Source organism: Silurus aristotelis, assembly GCF_946808225.1.
Source record: "Silurus aristotelis genome assembly, chromosome: 10".
Classification (NCBI taxonomy): domain Eukaryota; kingdom Metazoa; phylum Chordata; class Actinopteri; order Siluriformes; family Siluridae; genus Silurus; species Silurus aristotelis.
Window position 1 is genome coordinate 3,762,798 of NC_139583.1, and position 10,862 is coordinate 3,773,659.

Below are 10,862 nucleotides of genomic sequence, written 5' to 3' on the forward strand. Positions count from 1 at the left end.
CAGGACACACACATATTAATATGCTTGTTGGTTTCATTATTTACAATGTGTATACCATATGTGTGAACCTGTTCAAAGTGATTTGGATGGTGTTTTACCTATCATATGTTTTTTGGTGTTTTTGTCAGGCTTAAGTAAAATTATGTAGCACTTTGGAAGAAATATGCAAAAGAGTAATCCAGAGCTTGAGGCTAATATAGCAAATATCTCCACAGCTACAATAAACTTTCCAGGAGAGCTGACATATGCTGGAATAAATGTAATCCAAACGGCACAGAATATGAGCATGCTGAATGTAATGTATTTGGCTTCGTTAAAGTTATCAGGTAGCTTCCTTGCAAGAAAAGCCAAAATGAAACATAAGAAAGCCAGAAAACCTATATATCCAAGCACAGCCCAGAAGCCTAAAACTGATCCCACATGACATTCTAAAATGATTTTATCTTTGTAGTGGTACATATTTTTGTAAGGAAATGGAGGCGAAATTGTCAACCAAAGACTACAAATGAACACTTGAATGAAAGTAAATGAAATTACACTGAGTCTCTGCTGTGCAGGTCCAAACCACTTCATGACATTACTACCTGGAAGTGTAGCTCTAAATGCCATTAACACAACTACTGTTTTTCCCAGAACACAGGAGATGCAAAGAACAAAGGTGATCCCAAATGCTGTGTGGCGCAACATACAGGACCATTCAGAGGGACGACCAATGAAGGTAATTGAGCAAAGGAAACACAGACTTAGAGAGAAGAGCAGCAGGAAGCTCAGTTCAGAGTTGTTGGCCCTGACAATTGGAGTTTGTCTGTAGTAAAAGAAAATGAACCCAACTGTAATTGTGAGACATCCACCGAACAAAGAGAATGCCATCAGCAGAATACCCATAAGTTCATTAAAGTTCAGGAATTCAATATTTTTCAGATCGCACTGAGTCTTGTTCTTATTTGACTTGTATTCGAGAGGGCATGGGAGACATGTCACTGCATCTGAAACCACAGATATATTAAAAATGCAAAATGTAGACAATTCAGAATTGTATGAAGTCATTTGAGCTTTTAGCGGAAGTCTTAAAAGCACCAAAAGAAGTAATGTAAATGAAAGGAGACTGGTCTTCTCACTTGTGGTGTTGCTGAACTCTCCATCTGCACAAGGTATGCAGTCAAAGCAGCAAATTGGCTTTCCTTTAATGAAAGCCCTACTGGTGCCTGGTGGACAGTTTTCACTACATACAGACAGCGGAACCTGGAGTATATGGGTAAAACATTTTAGAGCCTTTTAGCAATAGCCATACAGTAATAATAAGAAGAAGAAGAAGAAGAAGAAGAAGAAAAAGAAGTGGAAGTAGAAGAAAAAGAAGAAACATATTGAGAGGAGTGATAAATCAGGATTTTTCAAGCTTTGCTTACTGTATGCTGATCTTTTGCCCAGACTGCACTGTCTGTATTAATTACAAGCTCCTGCCCATCTTGCCGAGATGCATCATACATGCCAATGGACTCAAATGTTACCCCTCCTTCACCCTTTTTTTGCCAATTGACAATGGTATAGCGTGCAACTGGGTCACCCAACTTATCAAAATGTACTGTATCTCCATTCTTAGTAGTAAAGTTTACTTGAGCCAGGTAATGAAGCACCTGAAAAATAGGACATTGACTTATTTGCTTGTTTGTTCATTTATTTTACTTTGTATTGACCAAAAAATTGCAAAAATAGACAAATGTGTGCAATGAAATTGCAGTGTTTACATTACCTGCCATGGCTCTATGCTTCTTTTATCTGCACATGTACCATTGGTAAATGGCCCTTTCCCATCATGGCAGCTTAAAAGCCTATCCATAGCATGAGCCACAGCATAAACAGCTTTATAAATGTTGTTCAATAAGCTAGCGTCTGACACATCTGTGAAGCTTGTGTGTGCTTTCTCAAGGGACTCATCTCCAGTGCAGGATTTTTCAGCCTTCTGTGACTGTGAGCTTAAAGTACAGTCAAACACACTTTCCCACAGTTCAACCAGACCTGAATTACCAGGTTGTAAAGAGGGTCGCCTGCTTGCAATAAACTCTTTCAAGCCAGGAATTTTAGCATTTGGCACAGCAAGGCCTACTGCACCACCAACCACAGCATAATTGATGTCATTTGATAGGTAGCTGTAGGTGATCCATCCTTCACTTCCAACCCACTGAAAGCCAGTCACATTTTGATAGTAAAGCTCTGTTATGAGGATGTCCAGGTCATTCCCATCTGCAAAAGCTACAATGACCTTGGATGTAGATGCCTTGATGATATCCACAACATTTAGAAACTTTTGTCTGGAATCAGTCCTGTATATAGCCACAGAGTACTCAATACATATGCCCTCATTTTCAGCAGCTTCTAGAAAACTGGCCATTCCGTTATTTCCATAGTCACTTCTACTTCTTAGAGCTCCTACCCAAGTCCAACCAAAATACCTGACCAGCTTTGCCAGTGCTCTGCTCTGATAATAATCATTGGCAATTGTCCTGAAGAAAGAGGGATACTCTTTTCTATTGCTCAGACATGCGCAGGTAGCTGAGTGGCTAATCTGGAAAAGATTAGTACATGATATGAGTAGTATTAGATACAGTATGGTATAATATATGATTTACTAATATACTGTTAAAAATATTGTACTTGTTGATTACTGAACATGGAGAATTAAAGTTTAATGTTTCTATTTCAAAAATTATAAAATATAATGTATAGAATACAAACAAATCTATAGAATATAAAACCTAAAAACAGCATATAAATATGTAATTAAAATGTATTTATAATGCTAGGTATATATTACATGTACACACAAATATTTCACATGTCGATTGATTTGCATTGTTTTCCGTCTAAACAGTACAACAGTGATTCCAGAATACACATTTACTCACCACTGGTATATAAAATGGGCCCATAGTCTTTGCAATGCCTATAGTTGCTGTCGAAGTGGTTTCCCCAATGACAGCATGCACCATGGAAGATTTTGTGCAGTTACCTTCTTCCACTCCTGGCCTGTTCATGAGAAGCAGAGATGCCTTTACTGAGAGAGGAATGCTTGGACAGGAACCATATATTCTGTAGCCCAGTGTAAGATCACGAAGAAGATCTGTGCTATTGTTAATCTCCTCAATAGCAAATATCATTGTCATGGCATATTGCAATTCCCCAGGATCAATCCTAAAACATGATAGATAGATAGATAGATAGATAGATAGATAGATAGATAGATAGATAGATAGATAGATAGATAGATAGATAGATAGATAGATAGATAGATAGATAGATAGATAGATAGATAGATAGAATACTTCTATAATATATTTTTTTACTTTTAGTCTCCACCTACCGTTTTGGTGTTCTAAAACATTTTATTTTAGGTTTGTATTATACAATTATTTACCTACCCACTTACCCATAACATCTCATATTTCCAGGGTTCGCCAGCAGTGTTGGATTTATACCGACAGGATATTGATGAAATGAAAAAATGCCTCCTATAGATACGTCCCCCTCTTTAAAAAAATGAAGGAGTTCATCTGTTCCATATGCCTTGCATTGCTGATCTTCAGCATTAGCAGTAAAAAATATAATCATTAGTATATCTGCTAGTGAAAGCATGACTCTATAGGAAGTATATGTCTCTGATACTTGGACTATACCTATCCCACAATGTCCTTATGTACTACTAATAACTGTGGAACATGGGACCTAATTTGCATGTTCTCCAATGACGAAACAACTGCAGCAATTCATACAAAAAAAAAAAAAAAAACATGCAGTGTTGTGTGGATTTTACACCCAATCAGACTGTATTACAATGTTGTTGTTTTTTAATGCTTTATGTTAATATGAATAAGTGTAACACATGTTATTATTATTATTATTATTATTATTATTATTATTAGTAGTAGTAGTAGTAGTAGTAGTAGTAGTAGTAGTAGTAGTATTAATTATCATCATCATCATATATATATATTTTTTAATGCACCTCTTAGATATATATCAGCAGTCAATCCAGACACATTTACTAAAAATCAATCATGATTTCAAAGTGAACGTTAAAATAAAATTTTAATAATACATTCAGACAATAACACATGCATCAAAATATTTCTATGATTGAACGTTTTTCCTTTATCTCATTTATTTTAAACTCATTAACAAACTTAATTCGATACAAAATAATTAATTGCTATGTAATTTTGTATTTACTCTGCCCATAAGATGTTTTCGTGTATTCTTTTCAGGCTTAAATATAATAATGTAACATTTTGGAGTAAATATACAGAATAGTAAACCAAAGCTTGATGCTAAAATGGCAAAGATCTCCACAGCTACAGTGAATTTTCCAGGAGAGCTGACATAAGCTGGAATAAAAGTGATCCAAACTGCACAGAAAATAAGCATGCTGAATGTGATGAATTTAGCTTCATTAAAATTATCAGGCAGCTTTCTAGCTAGAAAAGCTAAAACAAAACATAAAACAGCCAAAAGTCCTATATATACTAGCACGGCCCAGAAACCTATAGCTGAGCCCAAATCACATTCTAGTATTATTTTGTCTGTGGAATGAGCCATGTTTTTTTGAGGCACTGGGGGTGCTAGTGTTAACCACAGAATGCATATAATAATTTGAAAAAGGGTGCAGCAGAAAACACTCATTCTTTGCACAGGTACTGAACACTTAGGAAAACTGCTTCCGGGCACTGTGGCTTTAAATGCCATTACTACTGCTATTGTTCTTGCTAAAACACAGGACATACAAAGTGCGAAAGTAATGCCGAATGCTGTGTGGCGTAGCATACAGGACCACTCAGAAGGCTCTCCAATGAAAGTAAGTGAACACAGAAAACAGAGAGTCAGAGAGAAAAGCAGCAAGAGACTCAGCTCAATGTTGCTTGCCTTTACAAGTGGTGTATCTCTAAAATAGTAAATTACCAATCCTACAGCTATAGTAATAGTAACTCCTGTTAACGAAACAGCTGTCAGGAGCATCCCCATGTTTTCATCGAATGAAAGGAATTCCACTTTCTTTGGAACACACAGGCTATGATTTTCATTTGACCAGTACTCCAGGGGGCATCTGATACATTCAACGGAATCTAAAATAAAAAAAAAATGGTTACAATCATCTATGAGAAACTCATTTTTGTTTTGTTGTTTATTTGTATCTGGTTCTTTTATATTTTAGCCATGAGGTAGCCCATTGACACATACCAGTCTCATTGCTGATTTCACCAACGGGGCATTGTATACAGGCAAAGCAGCATGGTGGTCTTCCTTTGATTTGTGCCTGTCTGAATCCTGGCTGACAGCTCTCACTGCACACAGATCTCGGCCTCTGACACACATTCTGATTCAGTTATACAGTACTTCTGATAAATTTACTATAACCTCACAGCAGGTTTCTTCATCTGTACATCATACCTACCATATTACTATTTCCAGCCCAAACTATATTAACTGGATTCATGACAAACTGCTTGTCAGTTGGAAGAGAGGCATCATAGTAACCCACTGAAACAAAGTTTATGTCTCCAGCTGAATTTTTCTGCCAGTTCACCAGCTCATATTTCGCAGTAGGGTCTCCATTAGCATTAAAATACACACGTTCACCAGATGGCATTGTAAAGTTCACACTCTGTAAGGACTGTAATACCTGCAGGGAGAAATGATGTGCTTTTATTACATGCATTTATATTTGATATAGCAATCCTCTCAGTATATATTTTTTTCTTTGAACTGTTTTTTTTTTCTTATTTATATATATATTTTTTTTACCTGACCCGGTTGAAACATGTTCTTTTTAGTGCAGTTTCGATCATCAAAGGAACCATTAGCATTGCAAGCCAATGTGTTATGTAGGGCATGAGCTATTGCATAAACTGCCTTATACACATTGTTGGAAATCCTTAGCTCTGAAACATCAGTGAATGTATTATTTATAACTTTTAGGTCTTCAAAACCAGTGCAAAGTTTCACATTCTCTGCTGTTGGTGAAAATTGACACCCAAATGTACTTTCCCAGAATTCTATCAACAGGGAATTTGAGGGAATCTGGGATGGGTGGACCTTCACAAGGAAGTTCTTTAGACCTGGAATTTTAGATTTATTAATGGTAAATCCCAATGCACTACTGATTACTATTGCTGTCCTTTCAGTTGCTAAGTATCTGGCAGTGATCCAGGACTCACTGCCTACCCATTGAAGCCCTGTCACATTTTGCACAAAGGCCTCCTCTAACAAAACATCCATTTCATTTTGAGCCAAAAATGCTACTAACACTTTAGATGTGCCCTTTTTAATTATTTCTACAACTTTAACAATGCTCTCCTTTAAATTTGTCCTTAGAATGGCTTCATTATACTCAATGCATACTCCTTCTTTTTTAGCTGCCTCCACAAATGTGGCCATGCCATTGTTGCCATAGTCATTGTCACTTCTCACTGCTCCTACCCAGGTCCATCCAAAATACTTCACTAGTTGAGCCAGAGCTCTGCTCTGGTAGTAGTCACTAGGAATTGTTCTGAAGAAAGAAGGATATTCTTTTCTGTTGCTCAGGCAAGCACAGGTAGCAAAATGACTGATCTGTTTAAAGCAGACAAATACATCACATAAAAAATAAATCAAGACAGTATTATTAATTAGACATGTAAATAAATGAACTAAAACTGTTTTATGTCCAAACATTTTACCACTGGAATCTTAAATGGCCCTGTTACTCTTGACATCACTATAGTTGAGGAAGACTCTGATTCTCCAATGATGGCCTGCACTGCTGACTGCCCAGAGCAGGTTTCTTGAGCTGTATGCTCCTGCCCATTTATTAAACCCATAGTTGATCTCATTGAGGCTAACGTTGAGCCACAGCTATCAAATATCTTATATCCAATAGAAATATTAGGGAGCAGGCTACTATTGTTTATTTCATCAATAGCAAAGATCATAGTCTGAACAAACCGGAATTCTCTGAAATTCAGACTAAACAAATACAGATAAACAACATCTTGTCAATATTGCAAAGTGTTATATTGTTTACATTTTTTTTATGATTAAGTTTATTTGGTTAAGCTTTATATACACAGTACATAATTCCTAAAATGCAAAATGGTATCTATAGACTACAATACAGTTACAAAGCTTAAAAAGAAACAAACCTTGTGCAGACTAGACGTTGTGGCTTCTCAGTAAATGAGAGTGTCTGCAATGAAATTTTGCTGTGAATTGAAAAAGCTCCTCCAATGATGACATCACCATCCTTGGAGAGCTGAGGGTACTCTGGATTCCCAATCATTTGACAATTGGCCTTTTCTCCATTTACTTTGAAGACACTAAGGAACAATATCGCATAGAGAAACATCACAGAGGTTGTGAGGCACTAGCCTATTTTCCCTGTTACAAATGAAGAGCAAGTTATATAGGGTTTGCGTTATCCTTCTGGGTGCAATATGCAATCATGTGATCATATAATGTATCTCAACACATGATTCTTAGTATGATTGAAGTGGTTACATCACAGTTAATCAAATAATATATTCAGTAATGATGATCGAACAATATGGATAATCAATACAGTGACTCTTCAGAAAATTGGGACTGTGAAGTCACTTTTATAGGACACGTGGCATCTATACCCTTACAGGTTTCCATTGTTTGGCTGATTGGTGTATATAAATATGTGATTTTTCACTACAACCACTGAACCACTCTGAAAGAAGAATGGACAATGTTTTTGGAACATTCTGTATAGTTACTTTATGTTCTATAAAGAATCGTATATTGACTTTCCACACTTTTTTTTATTTTCTTGACTCTGTCACATTTCCTTTCTAAATTCACTTTATGCCCACCGATCAGTCATAGCAATATGACCACCTGCCTAATATTGTGTTGGTCTCTTGTTTGCTGCCGAAACAATCCTGACCCATCAAGCATTAACAGCATTTGCATCTTCAACAATTTGAGCTACAGTAGACTTGGCCGCCCATGACCCTGTCACCAGTTCACCACTGTTCCTTCATTGGAGCACTTCCTTGGAGAGATACTGACCACAGCAGACCGGAACCAACCCACAACAGCTGCAGTTTTTGAGATGCTCTAACCCAGATTTCTAGCCATCACAATTTGTCAAACCCAATTAAATCCTTAAGCTTGCCCATTTTAACTGCTTCTAACACATAGGCTTTAAACAGAAAATGTTCACTTGCTGCCTAATATATCCCACCCAATACCAGGGGCCATGATGAAGAGATAACCAGTGTTATTCACTTCACCACTCACAATGTTATATTGTAATAATATTATGCATGCTCAGTGTATGTTGATAGTTAGTGAAAATCAATGATTTTACCTACCAGTGCATTTTTTTTATATGCCACTGGCTGGAACTCAGCAATATTTCTAGCCTAGGTCAATTCCCTTACTCTTCATTAAAAAAACGTATGCACTGTCTCACTTCCCTCTCACTCTTGCACTAAATGGTTTGGAAGGTTTTCAAATTTTTTCCTCCCCAAACTCCAATGCCTATAAGTATTTCATCCTGTGCCTTCTTCTTCATTTTAATTTTTTTTTAAATGACTTCTGTGAAAACCTTAGGAAAAGGGAGACCTCCCCAGTTTACAGAGGCCCTAACGACCTAATGTATTAAATTCATTCATTACAAGTCATTACAGTCTTTATCTGATCTCTTCTAACAGTGTTGGGCTCTAGCACAGCCCTGAGGTTCAGCAAAGTACACAAGCCTCTTCACCATGCCAAGGACTCAATGCTCAAAGGCACTAGTCCACACTCTGGTTTGTCCTATGTAAACATATTCATTTAGAGCATTTGGTAAACAGCCTTATCCTGAGTGACAATTATCTATAAGCAGTTGAGTTAGGGCCTAGGTCCCCTGGTGGTCTAGTGGTTAGGATGCGGTGCTCTCACCGCTGTGGCCCTGTCAGGGAACCAACCACAGCCACTCTTAGTGCCGGTCCCAAGCCCGGATTAATGGGGAGGGTTGTGTTAGGAAGGGCATCCAGCGTAAAACATGTGCCAAATCAAATATGCGGAGGATCTGCTGTGGCGACCCCTAACGGGAGAAGCCGAAAGAAAGTTTAAGTTGAGTTAAAGGCCTAGTCAGAGGACTAGTAGTGGCAACTTGGTGGTGCTGGGATTTAAACTCCTGATTAACATCATTACCACTGAGCCACCACTTCCAGTCTAAGCAGTCTTACTAAAAATGGTGACACACTTGGACTAAATACAGTATTTAAAGTACCCATTTTTAACTGCCTAGGACTCACTAGAAAAAGTTCACTGATAGAACGATAAGATTAAGAAACTCTAAATCTCCACTGTAAGCTTTAGTTTCAGTAAAATGTCTTTCTGGATAATGTTATAAATTGGCAGGATGCTACCAAAGGCTGATTTGTGATTTAGCAAAAAAAGATTTGTGGATCCAAACAGGTATGGCTAAATGGGAATCATTTCTGTTCTGAATTTCTAACAAGCCCTCCCACATCCAATAACCACAATGGCATAATAATACAATTCGGCTCAAACAGTACTATGGGGATAGAGGGGCATTTGTTAAAGTGGACAATGTATGTAACCCAGGCTTTCTGACTGTTAGGGATATTTTGTCACCCTATTTCACAGAAAACTTAATTTGAAGAGGGTAGTTATTAAATGTTAAGTAAAACCACGGTGATTAACACCATTGATGGGCTTTTAATTGTTGTATAATGAAAAATGTCACTGATAAAAAAGATAAGATCCAGAACTCTTAAATGGGATAAGATGGAACAGGGTACTGTGAGTATTTCTGGTCTTTATCTCTAAACACTAATATTCGATAATATCTTAGTGTTAAGTAAAAACATCGCTGCAATCCATGTAGGAAATGCTGGCTCAAGGCTTTTGCTTCATTATAATTTATTTGGGCTAATTTTCATAACAGCAAATTCCTGACTTCTTTTGTCTGTATTTTTTAGATGACAGTGGTTTGGTTTCTAATTAGCATACATTAAAATTTGTTGTTTTTCAATTGCTCTTTTTATAAGACATTGAATTTTGAGGTTGGATGCTAATGGCAGGACTTTTCTTATCTCTGTCCCAATTTCTGCTTGTCAATAATCAGCAACTGGTATGACCTTACTTACACATATCTTATCCTACTGCTTTGGAGCCCTCCTCTCCAAGAAGGAATGTGTGCCTATATCAGGGTTTGTTTTCAGCATATTTTGTGAAGCCATTATGTGTATTTTTAATATTTGTAGCTAGTTTCATTGTGTTATATTTGCAAGTCTGGTCTGGTTCTATTTGTTACTGGCTATTATAATTGTTGTGAGTGGTTAGGTGATGTCTTACATTTTTGGTCTAAACACCATGTCACTGGAACATGTGCAACATGTCTGTTTAGAACAGTGTCCCTATTTTGGCAAGTTAACACTGCCATTATCTTTTGTAGCAATTTCTCTCTGTGGCCTCTGTTTCTGTTCTCGGCCAGAATCCAATCCTTGCAAAGATTTGAATGTTAATAGGCCGATTGTTGGTAGAAACATCTACTCTATCAATCATCAAATAGGCGAATAAACATGTCTGGGAACAGATTTTTGTTGGTCAAACTGCAAGTATGATTACTATCAGGGTTATGATGCACAAAAATAGACCAGTAGCATTAACCCAGAAAAGTAAATAAAATATAAGCCACTTAAATTTAGGGTTTACTCTAAATAACTGCAATTGACATGTTCATATACAAAATTAAGTTTTAATAGACATTTTCTCTTCATTAGCCTATTAGAAGACATTTCAACATTCATTCCATTAAGTTTATTACTGCATATTTAAATGTTTTTACTTTGCCA

General features: G+C 36.9%; 1 pseudogene across 1 annotated transcript; it reads right to left on the minus strand.

Moving 5' to 3' along the window:
• Nucleotides 1–1,741: 1,741 nt before the first annotated feature.
• On the minus strand, nt 1,742–7,306 carry LOC310732670 (extracellular calcium-sensing receptor pseudogene; annotated as a pseudogene). Its single transcript has 3 exons — nt 7,170–7,306; nt 6,708–6,993; nt 1,742–2,563 (listed from the first exon to the last, which is right to left on the minus strand). The product of its transcript is annotated as an extracellular calcium-sensing receptor pseudogene (transcript).
• Between the last annotated feature and the right edge of the window lie 3,556 nt (nt 7,307–10,862).